The sequence below is a fragment of the Manis javanica genome, chromosome 8, assembly GCF_040802235.1.
Source record: "Manis javanica isolate MJ-LG chromosome 8, MJ_LKY, whole genome shotgun sequence".
Classification (NCBI taxonomy): Eukaryota; Metazoa; Chordata; class Mammalia; order Pholidota; family Manidae; genus Manis; species Manis javanica.
Genome location: NC_133163.1, coordinates 25702854 through 25728060, shown reverse-complemented (window position 1 = coordinate 25728060; position 25207 = coordinate 25702854).

The window sequence follows — 25207 nt, the reverse complement described above, 5'->3', positions numbered from 1 at the left end:
TCATGTTTATGTCTAAGAGGTTTTTGCCTATGTTTTTTTCCAAGAGTTTAATGGTTTCATGACTTACATTCAGGTCTTTGATCCATTTTGAGTTTACCTTTGTATATGGGGTTATACAATGGTCCAGTTTCATTCTCCTACATGTAGCTGTCCAGTTTTGCCAACACCATCTGTTGAAGAGACTGTCATTTTGCCATTGTATGTCCTTGGCTCCTTTATCAAATATTAATTGACCATATTTGTTTGGATTAATGTCTGGAGTCTCTAATCTGTTCCACTGGTCTGTGGCTCTGTTCTTGTGCCAGTACCAAGTTGTCTTGATTACTATGGCTTTATAGTAGAGCTCAAAGTTGGGGTGTGAGATCCCCCCTACTTTATTCTTCTTTCTCAGGATTGCTTTGGCTATTTGGGGTCTTTGGTGTTTCCATATGAGTTTTTGAATTATTTGTTCCAATTCATCGAAGAATGTTGCTGGTAATTTGAGAGGGATTGCATCAAATCTGTATATTGCTTTGGGCAGGATGGCCATTTTGATTATATTAATTCTTTCTAGCCATGAGCATGGGATGAGTTTCCATTTTTTAGTGTCCCCTTTAATTTCTCTTAAGAGTGACTTGTAGTTTTCAGAGTATAGGTCTTTCACTTCTTTGGTTAGGTTTATTCTTAGGTATTTTATTCTTTTTGATGCAATGATGAATGGACTTGTTTTCCTGATTTCTCTTTCTATTGATTCATTGTTAGTGTATAGGAAAGCTACAGATTTCTGTGTGTTAATTTGTATCCTGCAACTTTGCTTTATTCCGATATCAGTTCTAGTAGTTTTGGAGTGGAGTCTTTAGGGTTTTTTATGTACAGTATCATATCATCTGCAAATAGTGACAGTTTAACTTCTTCTTTACCAATCTGGATTCCTTGTATTTCTTTGTTTTGTCTGATTGCCATGGCTAGGACCTCCAGTACTATGTTAAATAATAGTGGGGAGAGTGGGCATCCCTGTCTGGTTCCCGATCTCAGAGGAAATGCTTTCAGCTTCTCGCTGTTCAGTATAATGCTGGCTGTGGGTTTATCATATATGGCCTTTATTATGTTGAGGTACTTGCCCTCTATTCCCATTTTGCTGAGAGTTTTTATCATGAATGGATGTTGAATTTTGTCAAATGCTTTTTCAGCATCTATGGAGATGATCATGTGGTTTTTGTCTTTCTTTTTGTTGATGTGGTGGATGATGTTGATGGATTTTTAATGTTGTACCATCCTTGCATCCCTGGGATGAATCCCACTTGATCATGGTGTATGATCCTTTTGGTATACTGTTGAATTCTGTTTGCTAATATTTTATTGAGTATTTTTGCATCTACATTCATCAGGGATATTAGTCTATAATTTTCTTTTTTGGTGGGGTCTTTGCCTGGTTTTGATGTTAGGGTGATATTGGCTTCATAGGATGAGTTTGGGAGTATTCCCTCTTCTTCTATTTTTTGGAACACTTTAAGGAGAATGGGTATTATGTCTTCTCTGTGTGTCTGATAAAATTCCCAGGTAAATCCGTCCGGCCCCAGGGTTTTGTTCTTGGGTAGTTTTTTTGATTACCGTTTCAATTTCTTTGCTCGTAATTGGTTTGTTTAACTTTTGTGTTTCTTCCTTGGTCAGTCTTGGGAGGTTGTATTTTTCTAGGAAGTTGTCCATTTCTTCTAGGTTTTCCAGCTTGTTGGCATATAAGTTTTCATAGTAGTCTTTAATAATTCTTTGTATTTCTGTGGAGTCTGTCGTGATTTTTCCATTCTCATTTCTGATTCTGTTGATTTGTGTTGATTCTCTTTTTCTCTTAATAAGTTGGGCTAGAGGCTTATCTATTTTGTTTATTTTCTCGAAGAACCACCTCTTGGTTTCATTGATTTTTGCTATTGTTTTATTCTTCTCAATTTTGTTTATTTCTTCTCTGATCTTAATTATGTCCCTCCTTCTGCTGACATTAGGCCTCATTTGTTCTTCTTTTTCCAGTTTCGATAATTGTGATGTTAGACTATTCATTTGGGATTGTTCTTCCTTCTTCAAGTGTGCCTGGATTGCTATATACTTTCCTCCTAAGACTGCTTTCGCTGCGTCCCACAGAAGTTGGGGTTTAGTGTTGTTGTTGTTGTCATTTGTTTCTATATATTCCTTGATCTCTATTTTGATTTGTTCATTGATCCATTGATTATTTATTAGCATGTTGTTAAGCCTCCATGTGTTTGTGAGCCTTTTTGTTTTCTTTGTAGAATTTATTTCTAGTTTTATACCTTTGTGGTCTAAAAAATTGGTTGGTAGAATTTCAATATTTTGGAATTTACTGAGGCTCTTTTTGTGAGCTAGTATGTGGTCTATTCTGGAGAATGTTCCATGTGCACTTGAGAAGAATGTATATCCTGTTGCTTTTGGATATAGAGTTCTATAGATGTCTATTAGGTCCATCTGTTCTAGTGTGTTGTTCAGTGCCTGTGTGTCCTTACTTATTTTCTGCCCAGTGGATCTATCCTTTAGGGTAAGTGGTGTGTTGAAGTCTCCTAGAATGAATGCTTTGCAGTCTATTTCCGTCTTTAGTTCTGTTAGTATTTGCTTCACATATGCTGGTGCTCCTGTATTGGGTGCATATATATTTAGAATGGTTATATCCTCTTGTTGCACTGAGCCCTTTATCATTATGTAGTATCCTTCTTTATCTCTTGTTACTTTCTTTGTTTTGAAGTCTATTTTGTCTGATATTAGTACCACAACCCCTGCTTTCTTCTCACTGTTGTTTGCCTGAAATATGTTTTTCCATCCCTTGGCTTTTAGTCTGTGCTTGTCTTTGGGTTTAAGGTGAGTTTCTTGTAAGCAGCATATAGATGTGTCTTGCTTTTTTATCCATTCTATTACTCTGTGTCTTTTTATTGGTGCATTAAGTTCATTTACATTTAGGGTGACCATTGAGAGATATGTACTTATTGCCATTGCAGGCTTTAGATTCATGGTTACCAAAGGTTCAAGGTTAGCTTCTTTGGTATCTTACTGCCTAACTTAGCTCACTTATTGAGCTGTTATATACACTTTCTGGAGATTCTTTTCTTCTCTCCCTTCTTATTCCTCCTCCTCCATTCTTCATATGTTGTGTGTTTTGTTCTGTGCACTTTTTAGGAGTGCTCCCATCTAGGGCAGTCCCTGTAAGATGCCCTGTAGAGGTGGTTTGTGGGAAGCAAAATCCCTCAGCTTTTGCTTGTCTGGGAATTGTTTAATCCCGCCATCATATTTAAATGATAGTCGTGCTGGATACAGTATCCTTGGTTCAAGGCCCTTCTGTTTCATTGCATTAAGTATTTCATGCCATTCTCTTCTGGCCTGTAGTGTTTCTTTTGAGAAGTCTGATGTTAGCGTGATGGGTTTTCCTTTATAGGTGACCTTTTTCTCTCTACCTGCCTTTAAAACTCTTTCCTTGTCCTTGATCCTTGCCATTTTAATTACTATGTGTCTTGGTATTGTCCTCCTTGTATCCTTTCTGTTGGGGGTTCTGTGTAATTCCATGGTCTGTTCGATTATTTCCTCCCCCAGTTTGGGGAAGTTTTCAACAATTATTTCTTCAAAGAGACTTTCTATCCCTTTTCCTCTTTCTTCTTCTCCTGGCACCCCTATAATACGAATATTATTCCTTTTGGTTTGGTCACATAGTTCTCTTAGTGTTGTTTCATTCCTGGAGATCCTTTTATCTCTCTATATGTCAGCTTCTAAATGTTCCTGCTCTCTGGCTTCTATTCCTTCAATGGCCTCTTGCATCTTATCCATTCTGCTTATAAATCCTACCAGGGATTGTTTCCCTTCTGTGATCTCCTTCCTGACATCTGTGATCTCCCTCCGGACTTCATCCCATTGCTCTTGCATTTTTCTCTGCATCTCCGTCAGCATGTTCATGATTTTTATTTTGAATTCTTTTTCAGGAAGACTGGTTAGGTCTGTCTCCTTCTCAGGTGTTGTCTCTGTGATCTTTGTCTGCCTGTAGTTTTGCCTTTTCATGGTGATAGAGATAGTTTGCAGACCTGGTATGAGTGACTGCTGGAAGAGCTTCCCTTCTTGTTGGTTTGTGGCCTTCCTCTCCTGGGAGAATAGCGACCTCTAGTGGCTTATGCTTGTCAGCTGTGCGCAGACAGGGCTTCTGCTACCTGCCCGTTTGCTATGGAGTTTATCTCCGCTGTTGCTGTGGGTATGGGCTGGCTGGGGCTGCTCCTCCAAAGTGGTGGAGTCCCGTTGGAGGGGGAGCAGCTGGGAGGCTATTTTTCTCTGTAAGGGGCCCCTGTGCTCCCTGCTGCCCAGGGGGTTAGAGTGCCCAGAGATCCCTAGATTCCCTGCCTCTGGTCTATGTGTCCTGTCCTGCCCCTTTAAGACTTCCAAAAAGCACTCTCCAAACCAAAACAACAATAGCAACAATGAGAGAGGGAACAGAAAAAAAAAAAAAAAAAAAGGGAAAAACATGCAATTTTTTTTTTTTCCTGAGGCGCCGGTCCCAGTCACCCGCTCACTGGTCCTGTTGCCCTGCCTCCCTAGCACCGGGGTCCCTGTCCCTTTAAGGCTTCCAAAAAGCACTCGCCGAAAAGAGAAAAAAAAAAGGGGAAGAACGTGCAATTTCCTCCGTCTTCAGCCACCGGTCTCAGGCACCCGCCCACCGGTCCCGTAGGGAAAGACACGCGGTAATCTTTGTCCTCAGGCGCTGGTCCCAGGCACCCCCTCACTGGTCCCGCCGCCGTGCCTCCCTAGCAATGGGGTCCCTGTCCCTTTAAGGCTTCCAAAAAGCACTCGCCAAAAAGAGAGAGAAAAAAAAAGGGGGAAAAATGCGCGATTTCCTCCGTCCTCAGCCGCCGGTCTCAGGCACCCGCCCACCGGTCCCGCAGGGAAAAACGCACGATCTTTGTCCTCAGACGCCGGTCCCAGGCACTGCTCACCGGTCCCGCCGCCCTGCCTCCCTAGCAACTGGGTCCCTGTCCCTTTAAGGCTTCCAAAAAGCACTCGCCAAAAAAAAAAAAAAAAAACCCGCTCCGGTTTCTTTCCACCTGCCAGGAGCCGGGGGGAGGGGCGCTCGGTCCCGCCAGGCCGGGGCTTGTATCTTACACCCTTCGCAAGGTGCTGGGTTCTTGCAGGTGTGGATGTGGTCTGGATGTTGTCCTGTGTCCTCTGGGCTCTATTTTAGGAAGAGTTTTGTTTGTTATATTTTCCTAGCTCTATGTGTTTTTGGGAGGAGATTTCCACTGCTCTACTCATGCCGCCATCTTGGCTCCGCCTCTACACATTGATTTTTATCAAAGCAACCACTGAAAAGCCAGCTTCTCAAAGGCATGATGCCATTGCAAAGAATGCAGTGTGATCTAATGTTGAAGCTGTGAACTACCTCAAGCTAGTTGTTCACATGGTATCTGACAGATGTCAAACATTACCACATTTGCCTGGAAAGTTAAAAATGTCCTACAGTGACCCCATGTATGTGCTCCAGTGCCCAGAGGCAACTTGGCCCAGTTTGGAAACCATGGTGGTAGAAGACCTAGGTTCAAGTCCCAGTTTGTTTGTTTGTTTACATATGTATTTATTTCAAAAACACTTTCATAGTACTGATTCTGTGCTAGGCCTTGTTCTAAGAGTTTTAGAAGTATTAACTCATTTAGTCATCATAAAACCTTATAAGATAGGTAATATTGTTTTAAAACTGGTTAATTTTATGTCAACTTGGTGAGGCTATGGTGCCCAGTTGTTTAGTCAAGCAGTGGTCTAGATGTTGCTATAAAGCTATTTTTTAATGCAATTAAATTTAAATTAATAAACTTTGAGTAAAGCATATTACACTCTGTGAATAGGTGGGCCTCATCTAATCAGTTTGAAAATCTTAAGACTGAGGTTCCGTAGGAGGAATTCTCAAGAGGGCAACATAGAAATCCTGCCTGAGTTTCCAGCCTGGTACTCTGGAGATGTGGGACTCAAGACTGCAATATCAACTCATCTGAATTTCCAGGTGGCTGGCCTGCCCTGCAAATTTTAGACGTGTCAGTCCCCACAGTTGCATGAGCTCATTCCTTAAAATTAATCTAGATAGATAGATATAGATAGATGATAGATAGATAGATAGATACATTGATACATAGATACATAGACAGATAGATATAGATAGATGATAGATAGATAGATCAATCAATCATTTCTCTGGAGAGTCCTAGCCTTGACTAAAACATATTGTTATCCTCATTTATAGATAAAGACACTGTTCAGCTACTAACTAGTGACTAACAAGCTATATAGCCTTGGGAAGGTCTTTTTCTCTTTGGACCTTTGTTTTATTATAGTCAAATGAAGGAGTTGGACAAAATGAATTCAAGGTTGCTTCCAGTGCTAACATCTGGACTGTGACAGGGTAGATAAGTAGGACCATGATCTTGTCACAAGTAACACTATGACATTGTGGTAGGCCTTGTTATTTGGCCACTGAGCAGCTAATCCTAACTCACTTATCCCTTGCCACCGTTCACTAGACTCTCCTGTTCCTAGTGTCACTTATGGCTGGGGTAGCCATGCGACCTTCTTTTGGCTAATGATGTGCAAAGGGGAAGTATACTGGGGACTTCTAGAAAATATATTTTGCTTCCCCATAGAAAAGGTCAGAGAAGAAAATTTATTGAGACTGATCTTTCCACTTTCTTTGTACTTCATGATGTCTGGGGCTACAGCAACAATCTTGTGACTGTGAGGCACAAACCAACAGCTAAGGACGGTAGAATAAAAACAAAAAGAATCTGAGTCCTTGATACATGGTTAAGCTGCTAAACCATCCCTAAAACCTGTTGCCTCTGGACCTCCTGGTATACAATACACACAAATCCTTAAGGCTAAGACGTGGTGGCTGAGTGTTCTGTTATTTGCAGGTCACAGCATTTTTAACTGATACAAGTGCCTTCCTTTATTGCTAGAGGCCATAGCTCAGTGTGGTGAGTGGTTAAGGGAAAGGTCCTGATTTGGGGAATTGTTTTGGGCCTCAAAGCAACTGAATTTACTCTTCTTGATTATGACTCTGACTTTAAAAAAAGAGATACTAATACCATGTTTGACTTTAAGGAGAGAGACACAAATAACATGTTGTCCCAAATTGCCAAGTGTTGGTGCCATACATTCTTGGTCATAAGGTTGATACTCCCCAGTTTTAGAACAGTGTGCTTGTCAGTAGATGGGTTTGGAGCTCATAGAAAGGTATACTGGTCCAATGGGCTGCAATGATGGGGCTCAAACTATCAAGCTGAGATTGAATAGGATTACATATAAAACCATGCATTCTTGTTTAAAAAAAAACTTTATTGTATTAACTCCAAGCAGATTGGTGGCTAAATGACAGTGCATGTAACAGAATACCTAGGTGTGTTCATTGCCTGCAGGCTCAGGGAGCCAGAACTGCAGAGTGGTCACATAATAACAGATAGGACTCTTCATGTTTGATGAAAGTGGGTGTCAGGAGTGGGGTAGGGTAGATCTGGGACCCACTTTTCATAGTTGCCACCACACATGGGAGCTTGGGTTCTACTCTCTGAACTAACCCCTGCAAGGAAATAGCAACACACCAGAGAGCACACAGGGAGAGTGACTGAGATGGGCTGGGCCTTGAAACCATGATTACTATAGTGGGCATGGTTGTTTTGTCCCAACCTCCATTCTCCCTTGTTCTGGGAAGAGCTCCATGATTTTTCCTTAGAGCACCCACCCTACCTTACTGTTCACATCATGTAGGTGGGACCAACCGCTGGAGGTGGCTGACCCCAGGCATGACCATTCAGAAATTTGCATCTCCCTGGACACAGGGTCTGGATCAGGGGTAGACACATGAACCAAGCCCAGCCAAAGAGAGCCCTGCCCACTGCTTTTCTGGAATTATTGGGAAAGAGGAGCTCTCTTTCTGCATGTGTTGCATTTGCTAAGCTGGTGGGATTTAGGCTGAGTCTGCCAAGGGGTACCACATTGGGAGCACCTGCCTGGGAACAGTGTCAAAGCATAGGAAGGCAGGGCCAAGAAATGGAAACAGGGTCCTAAAATCATTGCCTGAACCCTTGAGTCCCATAGTGGCTAATCCGGGATTTTGCCGGTTACATGAGCCATTAAATTCCCTTCGGCATTTTGTCCCTTGTGATTCCAACGAACACAGCTACCAAGGCTGCTGGGCCTGACAAAAGGTCTTCAAATTCTTAACGTGGGTGAGACTTTTCCATGTGGGTCCTGAGAGCAGCAGAAGAACTAATAGTGATGGTGAGAGGATCCCACAGATTTGGGCTGCAGGAAGATGAGAAAGAATTTTTTAAGGGCACTTGCTGCCCAAGCATAAAACAAACCCTCCCTCTAAGGTGGTGAGCTCCTTGGGTCCAGATGGTGCCAGCAGGGGTGTGGGACCATCTATGATGGGGCTATGATGAAGGCTGTGCAGAGGAAGAGGACTGGACCAAATAGCCTTGAAGTCTGAGACGGGATGATTCAATGATACACTGGGTGTGCTGGAGGCAGCAATACAGTAGAATTGGGATGAGGTGGAAAGGGACATCTGCAATCAGATTCTCTGGGTCCTCATCTTACTCTCATTGAACAGCTGTGTGGCCCAAAGCAAGCCAGTTAACCCTTCTGACACCTGTTGTGCATCTGCTCAAATGGGGATGATGCCGCCTGCTCTCTCAGGGAGGCACTGCGAGGCTCAGAAGCACTAAAAGCTGTAAGGGGACTGAGGGAGTTACTGTGCTGTCCAGACAGATGTAGGAGGCTGGCTAGGTGGGAGGGAGAGAAGAGCCACAAGCAAGACAGATGGTCTGAGTCGGACCACCCAGGAGCCAGGCCTGGGCTGCAGGAGCTTCCTCAGGGGTCTTGCTGCCCATAGGGAAGAGGCAGGTGATATAAATGACCAGAACTGTGTTGAAATGGCAGGTGTCCTGTCCGTGGAGTGTGGACCAAAGTGAGCCTGCCCTGTCCAGCAAATTCTGATTTGTTAAAACAACTTCAGATCAAATAAAAGACAACCCTGGGGCCATATTTGGCTTATAGGCCCCAGTTTGCAGCCCTGCCACTAGATGGATAAGTGAAGGAGGACTTGGAAGCTGGCAGTTGTTTTATGAATGAGTATGTTTCAGAATTATCAACTCATTACAACTCGAGGGACCACCCATGGAGGGGGGCATGGCAGCCCAGGTGATGGATTCAGGTCATCAGTTTCCACTCCTTCTCAGAGGTCTTAGTGGGTACAAGCCCCTTCATGCTAATCAGTGAAGCTTGGAAAGGCTCTGATGAGTCCTGCAGACAACCCGTGAAGTCATCCCCTCCAGGTGACCTCTCACCAGGTGGGAGGCACCACACAGGGCTCTCTCTAGAAACTGGGGGACCTCCAGGCCTTATTTTGCTCCTGTCCCTTTCAGGAATAAGCTCCTGACTGAGCTGCTGAGTGAGCGCCATCCAGGAAGGCCAGGTCAGACATTGCCTGACTTGAGGCTGATTCTCCTTCCTCCTTCCCGCCCTCCCCTCAATGATGCGGGAAACCACTCTATGAGTGGGGTCCATAGTGCTGCTGCCTTCGCCTGTCCCACCCTCCCCAGGGACTTCAGGGTAGATGTGACATTGGGACTCGTGCAGAGGCTGCTGGCTTTGGCAAGGTTGATTGGGACCCACATGTCAGCCCAGGCCACTTGCTCATCACCGTAACTCTGCACCAAATAACAAGACCACAGGAGTCTGCCAGCACGGGCCTGGGGAGTGCACTCCATTACTCTCTTTTATTCACTCAGGAGATTTATGTGGCCTATCTCCCTTCCCTTTGTCCACCTGCGAGGCCCTATAAGTCATGTCCCCCGGCTGACAGGTCACAGGGCCTGTGCTGCTGCTCTGTCAGAGTGAGTGATGCCAGGGGGTGATTAAAAGGGAGGAAGGGTGAGAGGTCAGCAGCAGATGGCATGATGGGAGTTTGGGATGTAATTATCACTCCTGTGACATACTGCTGGCTTGTTCTCCCCCTTCTTATAATAGATATACACACGTGGGTGCAGCTCAGAGAGAGGGGGAGTGTAGGAATGCAAGAGGTGCAGGAAGTACCTACTGGCCCTGGCCACGTGTAATGGGCCTCAGGAGAGCTTGGAGCACGAAGGAACAGGTCGCACCCAAGGGCCCCCCAGGATGGCAGCACCCTCCATGAGGTGAGATGGCTCACCAAGTCCACAGCACAGAGCTTGGAACACAGGAAGCACTGTTTGCTCATGATTGTCCCAGCGTTGAAGGAAGTGATTAAGGAAGGCCCAGCCAGAGCAAGCTGAGGGAGGGCTGCAAAGGAAACTCCCCTAATGTCCTGGGTCGAGGGTTCACTAATTTTCTGGACAGCTTGGCGCTTCACAGGGGCATCTAGTCAGACAGAGATACCAAGCTACATGCATGCCCCAGGACGTGTGAGCCCTCCACCTGCTCAGAACCTGTCCTTCACCCACGTGCCGCAGAGCCTGGAGTGCTGGCTGGGAGCTGCGCTGGACCCTGCGGCTGCCTGGGAGGCTGGCTGGCACAAACCCAGTACTTATCAGCACACTGAAGGGCAGGTGAGCACCCATCAGCATGGTCAGTCGTCCTGGGGGTAAGTTTTAATGGGAGTTGGAAAAGGTCAGAAAGGGTTATTCTTGGGGGTGAGTTTGGAGAGTCCTGGGGAGAGCAGGCCTACCCAGAGCCTCAGACAAACTTCTCAACTTCTCTTTGCTTCTCTTTTTTTTCTCCATAAAATGGGATTAATAGTATTTTTTACCTCATTAAAACTGATGTGAGACTCAAATGAGTCAATATACATAAAGAACATAGACTCTGGAATATATATATTTTTAATTAACAGTCACTAATATAGTGTTGTAGGTAGGCACTTTAACAACTTGACAAATGCTAACCCATTTAATTCTTCCAACAATCCTATAAAGTGGATACTATTATTACCCCAATTTAATAGATGGGAGACCCAAGAGTCAGAAAGGCTAAGTGACTCACTCAGAGTCACACAGCCAGCAAGTGGCAGACCCAGGATTCTAACCCAGGTATGTACCCCCAGACATAGATTTAACATCTATGCAGGACTCCGCTCAGTAAAGGTCAGCTATTATAATTTTACCCAGTTTCCCCTGAATGAGCCCCAGAGTTTCCCCTGTCTCTGTTTTCACTTTTATTCCACAGAAATTATACTAGGGACCCTTTGGTATAAATAAGCACATGAAAAGGAAAAGCAGAAAAATTAAAACAGGTATGACTTCTACCCATCAAATAGGTAAAAATTTTAAAGTATGGTGATATCAAATATTGTAAAGACCAAGAAAAAATGGATACTTACACAGCTTGCTGATGAGAATATTCATTGTAAATCTTCTTTGAAAGGATCACCTGAAAGAGACCACTAAAATTAAAATCATGTACATTTTAATTTGATCCAAAAATGCCACTTGGTGTCCATCCTAGAGAAACACGTGCTTGTGTGCACAAGGTGACATGGCACAATGTCCTCTACTGGATCGTGACAGTGGTAAACCAGGAACCACCTAAGTGCCCATCATCAGGGGACAGCTACACAAAGTACAGAGCCATGTCCTGCCCTGCCCATTATGGAGCACCATGCAGTGCTGAAAAGAATGTGGTAGCTCTAGGCACTCCCATGAAAGTCTCTCTAAGATTTCTGTTCATTCATTCATTCAACCAACAGTCATTTACTGAGTACCTACTATGTGCCAGGCACTCTTCTAGGTCCTGGGGACACAGCTGTGAACAGGGCAAAAACCCCTGACCTAATGGGGCTTCCAATCACTGCTCAGTAAAAAAGCAAGTTGCAAAACAACACATAGAAAGCCATTTATGTCAAAATAAAACCATACCACAGAACAATGATATATCTTTTCTAAGGGTATTCTTATCTGTATGAAAGAACAAAAGAACTGAAAGCTTACACACCAAATTACTAATGGTGATAACCTCTGGAAGATCAGTAGGACACCAAGACCTAAGGTTGGTCAAACAGTACTGATAATACTTTTTTTATAATGAGAATTTTATTTTTATATTACTTTTATAATGAAATTTTAATATTAAACTGGGAAAAAAATTGATCAAAGAGTATGGCTTTCTGTGGTGTAGACCTTGCAGTTAGGCAAACCTGATGTCTCAGTCTGCTCAGGCTACCATAACAAAATACCCTAGACTGGGGAACTCACGCAACAATGTTCTCACAGTTCTGGAAGCTGGGAATCCCAAGATCAAGATACCAACCAATCTGGGTGAAAACCCTCTTCCTGGCTTTAGAGAACCACTTTCTTGCTGTGCCCTCACAAGGCAGAGAGAGGAAGAGAAAGCTCTGGTTTCTCTTCTTCCTTATAAGGATGGTGATCCCATTACTACCCAAACGCCCCACCTTCAAATACCAGCACATTGTGATTTAGGGCTTTAGCATATGAATTTTCTGGTGGGACACAGATGTTAAATCTGTAACACCTGAGCTGGAATCCCAGCCATTTACTGTGTGGCTTTGGCAAATTACTGTTCTCTCTCAAATGCTCTTTACTCAGCTGTAAAACGGGGCTCACAACCTACCCCTTGCTTCATTGGATTGTGGTGAGTTTTAAAAGACTCATACTAGAAATGACTGACCTATAAATGTGAGTCCTATTTTCCTGATGATATGAACCCTACTTCCCTACTTAAACCCTACCACACCACCCTCCACCCTCATCTCCCTGCCAGGTTCCCTAACCTCATGCACATGGCTGCCTGTCCTTGAGCCCCTGCATTAAAGTTTGTGAGTGGGGGAAATGCAATGTGTGTGCCGGTGTCCTCCAGCCAAGCCCTCAAAGTTGTAGTTGAACAAAGTTGGGTTTATTGACTTGTTGCAGTGAGGCAAATGCAAGCTGTGGAGAACTGGGAGATGTCTCAATAAGAGAGTGTCAGAAATGAATTATTAAAGGACTTGGATTCATGGTAGGTGATTTGTGGGGAGGCTCAAGAAAGCAGAGTTTTGCTCTGGGTTAGATGCTGGCAGGAACTTAAGGCAATTCTTTAACTAGGTATCTTAATGAATTTATCTAGAAGAAGACAGGAATAGATCTAGGCTAAAGCTATAACTGGTGAAGAAACATTCATGCAATTAGTCAGGATAGGGCGATAGCTGGTTATTTTGTGGTTTGGATTGTGTGCCTGTTTTTGTCTGTGCTCAGACGTAATCTTGAAGCAGTCTTGTTTTCATCTGGATTCATCGCAGTCACAGAACGGCTTTGTCTGATATTGGTGTTCTGTGAAATTGTTTACAGTCACGAGGAAAGCACCACAGTCTACCAGTGAGTTTCAGGCCAGCTCTCTGATGTCAGAAGCTGCTTTTCTTTCTCTCATGTGTGAACAATTTTGAGGTCAATCGAAGTACTTGTAGTATCCTTGACCATCTTGGCTTGGGTTGGAGGAAGAGGATGATGTTAGCCAAGTTTCCATCCCTTCTTGTTCTTCCACATTTGCCCAGGGAACTCCAAGGGTCTCTCTGCCCCCGAAGAGTCCCCAAGATGATAGGGTGCCCCAAAGTCAGGAATATGTAGTCTCAGTAGCTGCCCAGGCAGATAGGCCTGAAGTCAGAATGAGAGTGTGTGTGTGTGTGTGCGCGCGTGCACATATGTTTGTGTTTTGTGTGTGTGTGGGGGGGGTCTCTGTTGAGAAGGTGGGAACCCTATTCCCAGCCCAGTGCAGGGCCCTGTGAAAGTGGGAGGGAGTGAAAAAGGTTCTGGGAAAACAGACGGTGGCTAGAGAATCTATCTATCTATCTATTTATCTATCTATCTATATCTATCTAACATCTATCTATCAATCATCTATCTATCATCTATCTAATCTATCTATCTATCATCTATCTCTATCTATCTATCTATCTATCTATCTATCTATCTATCTATCTATCTATCTATCTCTATCATCTGTCTATCATCTATCTCTATCATCTATCATCTATCTATCTATATCTATCTATCTATCTATCTATCTATCTATCTATCTATCTATCTATCTATATCTATCTCTATCTATCATTAGTGCTGCCAACACCATTTGGAGCAACAAGGGTAGCACACTTTTAAGCTACAGAACTTTCTCTTCGAATGAAATCCTGCACAGAAACCCAGTAGATGGCACAGATGTAAGTGGAGCCACTGAAGCTGAATCAGAGGAGTGGGATGTCCTGAGGCCTGGCCACTTTCCCTCCTGGAGCCCCTCATCAGTAGCCTGTGAAACATCTCTGGGGATCCCTTAGAACTCTGTGGGTTGCAGGGCTAAAGTCCCTCATCTCACTCCACTTTTTCCTTTCTAGAAGCTTAGAAAGCAGTGGTTACTTATCCAAAGAAATCCCTCCTCGCCAACCTTCTAGATTCTTCTAGGTCCTCCACAGCCTGAGAGACTTTGCTCAAATCTCCTCCAGGACTTCTTCCAACAAGATTTGACTCTCAAAAACATCTCTTGGAGAGATGTTGGTCACAGGGGACAAGGGTGTAGCTATGTAGGATGAACATATGTAGAGATCTAATGTGCAGCAGGGTGACTATACCCAATAATACTGTACTGAACACTGGAAATACGCTGAGAGACTAGGTTTCAGATGAGCTCACCGCCCACAAAATGGAACTGAGGAAGGAGATGACATGTTAATTAACTTGACTGTGGTAATCACTTCACTATGTGTATGTACACCCAATTGTCATGTTGTACACCCTGAATATCCATACTTCTTATTTAGAAATGTGTAAATTTTAAAGAGGTTTTTAAAAAATCTCTCAATGGTGAGGGGGCATGAGAGACACTTCTGGGGTGCTGGAACTATTTGTTTTGATCTGACTATATGAGTATATTATACAATGGACACAGGGGTGCTGAATCCAATCAAACTGGATCACACTTGCTTATAAGAGCCAATTGTGCACATCTTTTCCCAACTCTGCATTCAGTGACATCACATTTATCACTTGAAATCAACCACAGTAGGAGTATTTACACCACAGCAATGGGCAATGTTACAGTAGGGCTTTTCCCCAGAAAAGCCAGGTAAACATCTATCAGCCCACCACTGGAGTGTGTGTGTGTGTGTGTGTGTGTGTGTGTGTGTGAATATTAATTGAGTTATGCACCAAAATTTGCCCATTTACCTCAGTAAAAAAAATCTGGTTCTCCAGTCTCCTAGTTGTATGATTGCAACCTAAATTATCTTACTGATCACCTTTCTTCTTCCCCTAAGTTCTATGAGGGCAAGGACCTCATCTGCTCATCTGCTTTGTTCACTATACAATAATTGGTTACATGAAAGAAGGAATTTCCATGATGCTAATCAGTTTGGGCCAACTCAAAGGTGTGCCTAGTGATGACCTGCCTAGGTTTATGCTGCCAACGGCTGTGATGCCCACTGGGGTGCCTACTATTGGCCCTACACAACCTGGAACTGTAGGGTTGGCATAGCTTTTTATCCCCACTACTCTGCCATTTAAAAAATATCTGCCATATTTGCCTTGAGTCCTCTTCCACACCATGCAAGTAGAATTAACTACTGTTTCCTTTCTGCCTCTTTTCCTGTCTCTTCAGAAAGCACTTACTTTGTTAGCCCTGTTGAATAGAGACGGTTTCATGTCTATTTCCCCTGAAAGATTAGAAATTGTTTAGGAACCATTACCTGCAAGGATAGGACTGTGCGGCTTACACCCAGCAGAACTTTAGAGGCCTGCTGAATGGATGAAATGGCTTTAAGAGATGAGAGAGACAGATTAGGTTTGGAGGAAGAATAAACTGCTTCTCTGACAAGGCGGCAGATTGCTGAAACGGGGATGATTCTTAAGAAACTGGAAAGGCCTGTGTGGCTGGGATGTGGCCCAGCTTGGTGCTGGGGGGCTGACCAAGTACGCTCTTGAGATCTTTTCCCCTCTTGCTATCCCACTATTCAAAGCAGAGGAGATGGCTGTGAATATGAGCACAAGGCCAGAAGTCACTCTGCCACTCTGGCTGTCCTGGGCTGTGTGTTTCCAACTGGCATGGAGATCCCGCCGTCCCCGCACGCAGCCTTCTAAACACTTCTGGGTCCTCCAGGCCTGAGGGGTTTCACTCACATCTAACCCAGGTTTCCTTTCAACAAGGGTTTTTTCTCTCAAAGTCTCCTCGACGAGGGGGCAGGGTGTTACATGAGGGGAGCAGCGGAATGTAGGAAAGTTCTATAGCTTGATCTGGGTGATGGCCACGGGGTCTTATATCTGTAAAAAGCAACTGCTCCCTATAGCTAAGAAGTGTGTATTCTGTGTGAGTTATACCTCAGTGGCAAAGTAAAAGAAATAAAATCAAACCCTCCCCCTGTTTAGGAAGGAATTAGCCAGTGAGGGGGAGCCTAGGCCAGGGGCCAGAGGGACTGGGGTCGCCCAGAGGCTCGGCTGACCAGCAGAGAGAGAAGAGGAGGAGATGGCGAAAGGAAGAGCCTCTCAAGCTTCCCAGGGAAGACAAGGGCGCTCAGGCCACTGAGGGTCAGGCCAGAGGAAGGCGCTGGGTGCGGAGGAAACCCTTGGGAATGCGGAGGACGAAAGGAGTCGGCAAGAAGCGCGCGGCTGGGGCTGCGCGCGGGCGGTGGGTGGGCGCGCCTGGAGCCAGCGCGCTGACCGCGGCGTCTCCTCGCGGAGGAGGGCCCGGGCGGGCTGGGGAGCAGAGGAGCGGACAGGCAGCGTGACTGCGTCTGATCTACAGTGACGAGTACCAATGTTAACTGTCACCTCTCATCTCCAAACTAAATCACACCTGAAATTGGAGGCGCCGAGGAGCTGATAGAGTCAGCCTCGCAGAGGCTACAAGTCAATCAGCTCGGAGATGCGCGCGGAGACACCGGCTGCACGAGACCGGGCGCCTTCATTCATTCTGGGATTTACACTTGTCAGGCTGCCGCCTCGGGGTGGGCAGAAGGAGGGGTGGGCAGGAGGCTGGTCTCACTTCAGCTCCACTTAAAACGGAGTGACTGGCGGCTTCTCCCCGGGGACACTGCAGGCCGGTCCACTTGCTCTTGCTGCCCCTCCACTTCCTTATCCTGTGGGTCCTTCCCCAGGATCAGGGGACTTCAGGCTCAAGGAGTGGGAGGAGGCCCAGCATTAGGCAGACTGGGATAGATGTGCAGCCTCAGGGCCAGGGGGTATTGGCAGCCGAAGCAACACTGTCTCACAGGGAGCATGTGAGGGCAAAAGAAATTCTGTCCTGGGTGCTGGTTCGTGAGTTTTGGAGGAAGACAGGGGCCTTGTGGGGACAGAGGGATAGATTTAAATAGACTACTTTGGAGCAGTTCTATTTGTGTTCAAATGGAAAACGTCTTGGCTTCTCTTTTGATTGACTCTTTTATTCATTCAGTAAATGGTATTCAGTAAGGCTTTATGCAAAGGGCTGAGAAGCCACCATATCCTCAAAAAAGGGGAGACTTGACATGTTAAAAACCTCTCAGGCTACCATATCTGTCTTAGAATTAGGTTATGAATCCATAGCCCCCATCCCTCCACCTCTGACCATACCATCATAATCCTCAGCGCAGTCTTTTATAAAGTGCTTTTCACATATAAACATTACTGTGCTAAGTGCTATGCCAAGGAAAATGTCTGGAGATATAAATTCCAGAGGGAGAAAAAAACACTGAGTTTCCATTGCTGTTTAAACATCTTTTATTTTTGTCACTACGAAGTAATAAAACTTCATTACAGAAAATCTGGGGCAATAGAGAAAAAAAAATCACCTAAAGACAGAGCTAGTATTTTGATGTGCTTCCTTCTAGTCTTTTTTCTTACAACTCTAACTTTTTTTCTCAACTTAGCCCAGGGCATGTCCTATGTCACCAACTGTGACGTTAGGGTGGAAACTTCATTTTCCTCTCTGATCCCTGTTCAGAGTGGGCCCTGAGGACAAGGCTTCATTCTGCCTTGTGCCAAGGCACAGAAATGGTGATACAGGCATTCAGAAGGCTGATCTCTTAATCCAGATCGGTGTAGTCATTTGAAACTGAAAGCAGCTCCTTTTTATGTCGCCTGCTTCTCAGCATTAACTTCTCTTTGATGTAATTTTTGCTTCCGATGCTCTCTCCCTTCATGGGTTAGATTAGTGTGAAATTGGCCTGGCTCCTCCAGAGACCGCAGTGTTAAGCTTCAAATACTTGGTCCTTATTGGAAATCCTTAACCCACATCAGGGAAGAAAAGTGGCAGCATTACTTGGGAGTGTGTGTGTGTGGTGGGGAGACAGGGGGATTGGGGGAGGATTGAGTATAGGGCAAGAGGGAGAGAGGTGAATGCTGGCAAGAGGTGGATGGGAAAGTTGAAACTGTTCTCCATTTATTAGCTGCTGAAGATCTGCTCACCTCAATCTTGTGGGTAGGAGGTAGGACTGGAATTTAGGGAAATTGAAAACGTGATAATAGGGGGGAAATGTCTGATTAGTGACTGCAGCTCTAGCTGGAGCTGTCCAAAAGTCTTGGTGCTGAAAGGAAGAAAGAAAGGTAACACTGGGAAAGTAACAGGGCAATGTTACATATCCCTGTTTAAATCCCTGGGATTCTGCCTCCTCCCATGGGTGTTCTACCTGGTTCAGATATGACCATGAAGCACACAGAAGACACAGTTACCAGCATTCTGTGAAGACTGGCAGAAGTGGGTTCCTCCACCAGTTCTGCCCTGCTCTCTTGCTACCTCCCAGGTGGCAGAGAAGAATGGCAACTTGTAATTGGCGCAGGCTGCTGGATGGAAGGACTCAACTGCAAAGCAGACTCACCTGAGCCCCTGACCTAGGAGAAGTTTTCCTCCACATTTAAGGCAGAACTGGGGGTGGTGGGGGGTGAGGGAGGGGTGCTCCTGCAGTGATTTGGCCCATTCCAGAAGGAAGAGATGCTCCATGATTTTAGGGTCCTACCTCTAACTTACTCCCCCAATAACCACCTCAACCCTTTACCCCCAAGATTGCTGTCTGAGGATATCACCAGCAGCTGCCAAAGGTAATTCCGATGGCCAAGCTGGCCCACACTGTCCATGGAGGAAGTGATCACCAAACTGTCTGATCATCTGGCCATTCTGTGGGGAACTTCAGACTCTCCATTCAAAGACAGTTAAGCTCCAGATATTTCAAATTTCTTATCAGCAAACATATACTTTCCCCCTGAAGTCCCCATCTAATTTTCTTTGCTGGACTAGCCTTAACCTCTACTTGTACCCCCAGCTTCTGTCTCAATTTCTTTGTTTCCCAACAATGCCCAACCCAAGCTTCTGCCCAGTATGTCTGTGACCTTTCTTTTTTTTTTTTTTTGGCATGTTCTCTGTTCCTTCCTCTCACTCCTAGTGGGTCCTACCACCCACCTTCCCACTCACCTGGATCCTCTGCTCTGCCCCCTCTTCTCCCAGCTTGGCCCACATGTCCCTGCTCAGTGTCCCTGCCCCTACCAGGTCTCTGCACAGTGGAAGGGCCTTGGCCACCTTGGTTTATTTAGCCTTGTGCCTCCTTGTGCATGGGCCCTCCTCTCCCCTTCTTGAGTCCGCAAATCACTCCTTCCAGTGTCAGCCGGCAAATTGGTTTATCCTCCCCCCAGCCCGGCTTTCATTACCTTGCCGAAATGAAGCGATATCTCCTCGGAGGAGGCTTCCCGTCCGTGCCGCCGCTGGCATAATAAATGAAGACAAAGTGCCGGCGGCACAGACCATCTCTCCCACCGCACCACCAGCCGCTGCCAGCTTCATTATTCGCTTAAGTTGCCGGAGAGAATTACTTAACCCTGACCCGTGTATTAGGGGCCTGTATTAATGCCGCGACAGGCGCCTCTTACGGCAGAGAACAATTTATTAGTGCCGAAACAGGCTGCTTTTCTCTGTCATTTTTCCAATCTGAGCTTTGAACACACATCATTAAACTTGTCTGACTCTCTCCCCTTCTCCATCATTCCTTTTTCATTTTTTTAAACAGAAGGCACCGTAGAGAATGGAGATTGTTCTGAAAATCTCCAAGTGCCTCTCCCTCTCTTTTTTTCTTTTCTCCCCTTTATTTTCTTCTTTTCCTTTTCTCAGTTCTCTCCTTGGCCTCTTAGGTTTTGGTCTCTTTGATGGTGGCTCTCCTACTTTTAAAGTCAGAATATGATGGGAGAGAACATTTGGTTCCTGGACAAGAATTCTAATGTCCTTTGGGTGTAGGAGTTGGCAGATGTAAGAGGTGGTAGATACGTGGAATGGTGGCAGGATATATTATTGATGCCACCTCACATCCTACCGGCCCATCTCTGATTCCAGCCATAGCTGTGTTGGTCAGGTCCGTGTGCACCCATCCCCACCATCCCCACCTGGAGTAGGAGCCTCGCATTTCTCTCCAGTTTTCTGCCCTGGGACTTCTCCAAGAAGAAAGTGCTCAGGAGTACCCTTCACCCAAGCATGAACAACCTTCACACTCTTATATCCATGAACAATCATAGCTCCTGGTCCCTTGAGCCCTTTTCCAGAGACAGCCTCTGCCTCTCTTTGTGCCTCTAGCTGGGAGGATCTTTCTTTGAAAACAAACATTGCAATGGATTCTGGGAGTGAACAGACCTGGATGTAACAAAGGCCTGGGTAGGATTCCTCCTTATCACGGGAACTTTAGTATGTTCACATTTGGAAGAGAAAGTTTGGAGGGGTTTGGGAGCACCTACAGATGGCCATGCAGTGTCTGAACCAGCCTGAGTCCTGGTGCAGAGGCTGGCCACAGACTGGGAAGGTGGCCATTGGGCTGTGCTGCTGCACAGCCACACATAGGGCCCTCCCTGACCAAGGAGGACCAAGTGTCCGTTTCTAGGTGTTCTCATCTCCAGCTCCCCATGGGGCTTTGTGTCAGCACCTGAGCTCAACCCATAGCTTCCACATCCTCCCTGGCTCCCCTGGTCCTGGCTCTCCTGGCCTGTACGTGCTCTTGTCTCTAACACCACTGATGCCCAGAGCCACATGGAGCCCTTCTCTGACACAGTGCTTGTCTCTTCTCCCTGGTGACTCTCTCCTGCCCTCCATACTGGGGACACATATGGCCACTATCTTAATTTGTGTTCCCCTGAAAGCAGAGCTTGAGAAGACTTGAGTACATAGTTTGAGAGATGACCCCAGGAAGCAGAAGTGAGGGGTGGGGAAAGTGAGGCCAATAAGGAAGAAAAGCAAATAAAGAATATGTTACTGAGAGGGCTGTTACAGGCAGTGGGGCTGGACTCCAACCTGGCCCTCTGAGCCAGGTATAGAATGCCTTCCAGAATTATCTTTCTTGAAAGTCTGGTCTATTTGTTCACAGGCTCCTTGTTCCCCACTGGCAAAGTGTTGCCCCTGGGGTATAAACTCTGCTATACTTCATGGTGCTTGCACTTGGGTAAAGGGTACTCCTGAGCACCTTCTTCTTGGAGAAGTCTCAGGGCAGAAAACTGGAGAGAAATGTGAGGCTCCTGCTCCAGGTGGGTTTGGTTGGGATGGGTGCACACGGATCTCACCAGCACAGCTATGACTGCTCTCAGAGGTGGGCTGGGAGGACTCACCTCCCCCTGCCACCATCCCACATATCTCCCTCCTCTTATATCTCCTCCCTCTCAATCCATAAGCCTCAAGGCCTCCAGTAGTTCTCAGCTATGCAGCCCCAGTCTGACCGGGGGCTACATATACAAAAGATGTCACAGACCAGGCAGGCACATAAATAAGGCAGGATAGGGGCATTCTAAGCAGGAACTGGTGGGGAATGACAAATCAGAGAGTAGAGGCTATCTTGTGAAGGCAGTGACATAATTTAAAAAACACGTGCTATTAGACTAATTTATTTGGGGACTAGAACATCTGACCTGCAGCCTACTGGTAGCATCAAGATGGATGGAGTCTTTAGAAAAGATGTGACTTTGTGAAATTTTCACCCACTCTTTTGTGTTCTTCCCAACTCTAGCTGATGGTTTCAGGGACTGTTTGGAAATGACGACTGGGGAGAAGGGTCAAGGGGCACAGAAGAATAGGAAAGCCCATCTAAAAGTCCAGTGGCTTTCCCCTAGCCTGGACCTTCCCCAATTCCCTTGGCCTCCAGATCCCTGTAACCCTCCCTCCTGTTTAGCTCAATAGCTCTTGAAAGTTCTCTAATCACTTCTCTGCTTCCTGCATTAATGAGCCTCTCATCTCACTGATGGCAATCAGAATATTTGCTTATGAAAGAGACACAGTTAATAACAGGATTGCTCCCCTCCGCCTTATTCCTTCCTTTCCTCCCCCCTCCCCTTCCCTCGTCCTCCGCACAATTCTCTCAACGATAGGCAGAAATTAATTTTTCCCTTCGATCGAAACAATTGCAGGGAAGCCGATTGCCAGCGTCGCTCCAGATAGGGAGGGCTCCCAACAGAGTGGAGAGAAAGGAGTGGAGATGGAGGAGATAGACACGGCCCTATCTGCAGGCACAGGACAGAGTAATACAAATGTTATCCTTAGAAATGTACTTAAAGAGGATATGTTTATAATTCGGAGGGGATTTTCAGGGGGTCTCCTGCCCTCCCTCCCTCTCCAGGGCACTCCACTCCACTCATTTTCTACACAGCAGAACCCATAGTTGTTAGGAATTTTGCTCTTTCTGCCTCAGCGAGTGCAGTAGGCTAGGGGTAAGGAGAGAGGCTAGGGTGACCAAGGGGTCACAGCCCTGGCCCATGGCCCCAAAGCTTATGCCACTACTGATAGTGCTCACTTTGTGGTCAAACGCCAAACCACCGGGTGTCCAGTTTGGCTATTGCATGCGTTTTCCAGGTGAGGGCCTGGCTGATCTTCCATCGTTACCACCCCTTCTGTGCCTGCCTGCATGTTTTGGCTTGGGCCTCCCTCCCCTCCCAATCTTCTAACCAGGCAGAGAGGCAGGGGACCTTTGTGGAAGTCCAGATCATACCCTCGCCAAGTAGTTATAAGAACATAGACTCTGGAGCCAGAGAGCCTGGGTCTGAATCACAGCTCTGCTGCTTAACAGCTCTGTAATCATAGGCAAGTTACTTGACCTCTATCTTGGTTTCCTTATCTGTAAAATGGGGATTACACCTCCCTCACAGGGGAGTGATAAGGACTAAATGAGTGGACATTAGTAAATACTTAGAATAGTACCTGGTAGGTAGGAAGTACTATTTATATGTTTGGTAAAGCAGTTATATTTTTAAAAGTCCTACACTCCTGGGCCTGTCAGGAATTTTTTGACCTGTTCATTCAACAGACATTGACTGTACACTGGTCCTATGGTGGACATAGACATTTTAAAGGTTTGGTGGTCTCTATATTTGAGTTATAAACAACCGTAATGTGGGCGAAATTCTCCATCAAAGAGGTGTGTGAAGCGCTATGGATTTCAGGAGGAGGGAGGCAAATTCAGGCAAGACAGGGCAATCATGTTTGGCTTCAAAGCGGAGGTGCCGTCTGAGCTGAACTTTGAAGAGTAACTTGAGTCTGTAAATTGGGAAAGGTTGCTGTCGGACAGAGGGGCCAGCAGAATGAGTGCACCTACTTGTAGGGCCAACGGTCAGGAAGGAAAGTTGGAGAATTGGGCGGGGGAAGGGGGAGTAGGGTAGTCCCTTCGGTCATCAACACCCCTGCGTGCTCACCGCACCCCCGCCCCGTCCCACCTCACCTCTTTCTCTCAACACCGAGAAAGATTAACTTCTCTCAGTCCGAGAGAGAAAGTTATCATGAGCAGAGAATTACGAGTGATTGATGACGCCCCCCACCCCCCGCCATAGGCCTTATCTGGTGGCGGTGAGCTGGACAATGGGGCGGGATGGGAGGGGGGACAGAGCGGGAGAGGGAAATGGAAAACAATAAATATTAAGTGCAAGAAAAAAGGGAGCGCAGCGCCGTTCCCACTTGTTAGACTGAAGGCGCCTCTCCAGAGGGGGGAAGGATCCAAATTGCTAATTAGCGCCTCTGAAAAGGCCTCGCTCTGATACGCGCGCCGCTGAAAGGCAGCGTTAATGAAGCCGCGGCGCGCCCGCCTCCCTTTGACTGGCCTTCGTGCCTCCTCGGAGCCCGGGGCCGGCCGGAACAATGAGGCGGGGGGCGCCGGCTCCCCCAGGCCTCGCCGGGACGGCCCGGGCAGCGCGAGCCGGGAGCGGCGCGGCGCCGGCGAAATGTGGAGGGGGAGATAAGGCCGAGCGGAGGGAAGAGGCTCACTCCCAGGGGCCCAGGGAAAATTTGCAGTTATTATGAAGGAGATGAGACAGATTAAAAGCCCTTGTGTTCGCCGCTTTGCCCCTTTATTTAGTGGCTTCATCTAGGAGATGAAAGAAGTTGGAAATGACTTTCTCTGCTTTGAGCTGCAAGAAGCTTCATGGCACATTTCTTGACTTTATTCCTTCTTTTGTTTCTCTCTCCCTTGCCTTTAACCCCTGAGAGACTTCAACGTGCCGCCACAGGCATTGGAGGATGAGGAATAGGGACCGGCGGCCCCCCCGAGCCCCCGCCTTGACCACTGGCAGCCCGACCGTGGAGGTCTAGGGCTTCTCCCTGACCTCTGGGGGCAGTGGCTGAGCTAGAGAGGGATGAACTTGCCACCCGTGGAGGACCCCAAAAAGGGGCTGAACCCGTTATCTGGATGGGGTAGAGGCTCCCATAATGCCCTGGCCTATTCCCAGAGGGCAGTACAGCACTGTGCACAGGGACCCCACAGCCAAACCACCTGGCCTCAAACCCAAATTCCATCACACAGTAGTTGAGACCTTGGGCAAGTCACTTAACTTCTCCGAGCCTCAGCTTCCTATCTGTAAAATGGAGATGATAATCATAATATGAACAGCTACTCTAAAGGGTAGGATAGACTGACTGCATTACTGTCCCTGTTTTTGTTTGTGCCTCCCTGTATCTACACCTTTTGTTAGTGCCTTTCCACACTGACCCTGGGCTTCGCCACATCACTAGCTTTGTCCAGTAGGTCACCTACAAGGTTGATTCAAGCAGAGGCATGAGTAAGTGCTGTTGTGTTTCTATCTTAGAATGTGTACCTCTGTGTGTACCTCTCTTAGAATACTGCCACAGTCATGAGAACATAACATGACTCCCCTCCAATCATGAGAACATGACTGTGCCGCCTTGCTGGAGGCATGTAGGAGACATGGAAGAGAGCCACCCTGTCCCAGACAAGGGGATACTAGAATACCAGCCCCCAGCAGACTGTAGGTATGTGAGCAAGTCT